General features: G+C 47.0%; 1 pseudogene; it reads right to left on the bottom strand.

Moving 5' to 3' along the window:
- Positions 1 to 1161: 1161 nt before the first annotated feature.
- Positions 1162 to 1276, bottom strand: LOC129668823 (small nucleolar RNA SNORA17; annotated as a pseudogene).
- Between the last annotated feature and the right edge of the window lie 2135 nt (positions 1277 to 3411).

Raw genomic sequence — 3411 nt, 5'->3', positions numbered from 1 at the left:
TACATAGCAGACAAGTGGCAGGGTCAGCTCCCTTGTGCTCATGCCCTCCGAGTGAGCTTGCACTCACCTCCACCATTAGGGTCAGCTTGACTGTGCTGCCCAGGCAAGGTGTAGGGCACGCTCCCTGGAGTAGCGCAGCTGGTGTGAGGCGGCACCAGCTCTGCTACTCAGATGACCCCAGGGCCAGGTCTCCCGTTTGCTACAGGTGATGAGGGATGATGGGGTAGGACGGTATATCTCCCTTATTCATGCCACCTCATGGGAGATGAGTGGCAGCTCCCCCACACTCATACCCTTGGAGGGTGATCACACACAACTGCTGCAATGTGTTGTTGGCTTTTCAGAGTACTGCAGCTGGTGAGCGGCAGGGTCTGCTCTCCTGCTCTCAAGTCCTCAGGGCCAGCTCTCCCACAATGCCCAGACAAGGGGGGGGCAATTATTCACAGCCCTCAGACATCAACATGTCCCTGGGCATTAGCCCAGACCAGGGATGTCTGCCTGGCCTTTGTGGAAACAGACCCCTCCTGCTGCAAGGCCATGGACCCAGGTGTGACCTTCAGTGACAGCACAGACCAGGACCCCACCCTTGTCCCAGATGGCACCACTGGCCACCCACATGAGGCTGTTCTTCATTGCCCTCTAGTCTCCAGTTCTGCCTACGTCCTTCTGTTTCTCCTTCTCTTCTGTTTCTATCCTACTTCCTTGCTCCTCTTAGTGGTTCCTGTCTGGGGTCATTTCAGGAGAGGTTCAGGTGTGCTATGCTTCACTTGTGCATTATAACACTTGGCAAGGGTCATCTCAGGCATGGTTTGTCCCTCCCCTCCACCCTCAGGTCTGCATGGTGCCAGATTGGTGGTCAGCTCAGGCTAGCTCCCTGTCCAGACTCCATGGCACCAGTCTGGTGGTCTTCTAGGGTTTGCTCCCCTCCCAGCCCTACCTGAGTGGCTCCAGATGAGGGTTTTTTTGTCTCCAGCTCACTCCTGGTACAAGGATAGAGGCCTTCTAATCTCTAGTTTGCTCTCTGTACTGTGAACCCACCTGGGCCAATGAGGCTCACACAGACTGGTGGTTGGTCTGGTGGTTGGATGTTTCAGGCTAGCTTCCTGTCCAGACCTCCTGGTACCCTACTGGTGGTCATTTGAGGCTTGCTTTTATTCAAGGAGTGTTAGGCTACACAGGTCAGAACTCTGAGCATACCCATACGCTCTCTCCTCTCTGACACCTACTGAGGTACATGTGTCACAGTAGCCATGCCTGTAGCACCTTTAGGGGCAGGGGTTTCAGGTTTATTAATTTAAAAGGTTTCTTGATGGTTATATTAGATGAAGCTTGTGGATGCAGAGACTCACAGCCAAACATCAGATGGAGCTCAGGGAATCCTACAGAAAAGGGTGAGGAAGTATTATAGGAGCCAGAGGGGTCAAGAACACCACACTACACACACACACACACACACACACACACACACACACACACACTGGCCCACAGAATCAACTTATCAGGGTACATAGGGGCTCACAAAGACTGAACCAACAATCAGGAAGCTTATATGGGTCTGACCTAGGTTGTCAGCATATAGGTTACGAGTGGGGACTCTCTCTGACTCTTTTGCCTGTTTTTGGGACTCTTGACCTCCTACTGGATTACCTCATCCAGCCTTAATATGAGGGGATGCGCCAGTATTATTATAAGTTGATATTTCATGTTTGGTTGCTCTCCTTGGGAGGCCTGACCTTTTCTGAAAGAAGAGGAGGAAAGTGGATCTGGAGGAGATGGGATGTGGGAGAGAGAAGGGAGGGGAAACCGTGGCTTGGATAAAATATATAAGAGAAGAATAAATTTATATAAATGGTTTTTGAAACAGACTCAAAAGAAAACTCAAGGACCTTTATGTTGGGTTTGAAAGAAAAACAACAGGGTCAGCAAACTGAATGTGCCAGCAGCTACCAGAAGGAGGGAGATGGAGAAGAGAGGAAGCCATACCTTTTGAGCTATGGTCTGAGAAAACAGCATATTCAGCAATGGAGATGAGGGCAAAGGGGGAGGGCTTCCGGGAAAGGAGCAAGGAAGCCCAGAATGTCAACATAAACATTAAACCTTTGGGGTTAGAACTCAGAAACTTATGCAACAGGTTAAGTGAGCAACTGCATTGAAGGAGGGTTTCTGGGAAGGGTAAGTAAATTACTTTGTTAAGGAGATAGTTATTCCTCCCATCCTGAGCATGCCCAGGGAAGATTAGCTTTCCAAATGAGTTCTTTCTTGGCTAGGTGGTGGATTGGCTCCAGTACATTTGATGGGTTGTCAGGGGAGGCAGTAACAATTACAAAATGATAAATGATAAATCAAACAAACAATGCTTTATCCTATACTCTGGTACATTAATTCCCACAGAAGGAAGCCATAGTATAGAAAGTTAGTTTAGAAAGTCATGACTTCATTCAGGGCCAAATTTAATCTATTCTTTTGGCCAGATGAGAGCAATTTTCCCTTAAAGAGTTCTCCACAAAGCCAGTAACTCCATCTTTTCATGTGGTGTTTTAAATCTTAAGAAGAGGCATGTGTGAAACTTCCATTTCTAGTGTGACCAGGGAAATAGGGGGTGAGATCCAAGGTGAATCATGAGGCAGTACTCTGTCCTCAGTCTGATGCCCATCTTCTCCTCCCAGAAACCAGGCAGAAAAACCCACATCTCAAATGCAGAATTTAACCTGATTATTGCAAAAACATGAAGCTAGTCACATAGACATAAAGCAAATCCCTTTTTGTTTTTCATGCTGAATGTTAGGGTCATAGATGCCCTTAAGATTAACTTTCATTTTCAGTGTCACCTTAGGCCAAAGTCTTTTATTCTCTTAATATATAGTGAGGCTACACTATGTCTCTCCTGCCCACTTGTGCATCCCAGAGGGAAAAATGAAATGAAAATGACAAAAGAAGCTCACCATAAAACCTGGGATGCTCACTGCACTCAAGTTTCCAACTTAGAGGAGGAACATTGGCCAATATCTTATAGTGGGCCAAGCTTTGCTGTCCTGAACCCTCTGAAACCCAACTATCCAGCTTTAGGCATCTCCACAGGTCCAGTGGATATTTTTTTCCAACTGTCCTTACATTTCTCTGAATGTTTACCACTATGTCTCTTTTCAGTAGTTCCAAGACAAATCTCCATGAAGCCAGGCCATTTTAAAGAGAGTTTCCCAGTCTGAACCCTACGGAAGACACAGCCTCATTTGAGGAAGTAGATCAATGGGTATGTGGGCCTTGTTGCATTATAGCCTGGCTCCACTAACTGATTCACACACTGATTCCTGAGCATGACTGCAACACGATCCGCCAAACTCCCATTTCTACCATCATGTCAGAGAACCTCCATGATGTTGAATTTTAAAATAATGAACTAATTTGATTTGA

This window comes from Psammomys obesus, unplaced genomic scaffold (assembly GCF_907164565.1).
Source record: "Psammomys obesus unplaced genomic scaffold, mPsaObe1.curated_primary_1811, whole genome shotgun sequence".
Taxonomy (NCBI): Eukaryota; Metazoa; Chordata; class Mammalia; order Rodentia; family Muridae; genus Psammomys; species Psammomys obesus.
Note: the sequence above shows the minus strand (reverse complement) of the source record. Positions and strands in the feature narration are given on the sequence as shown.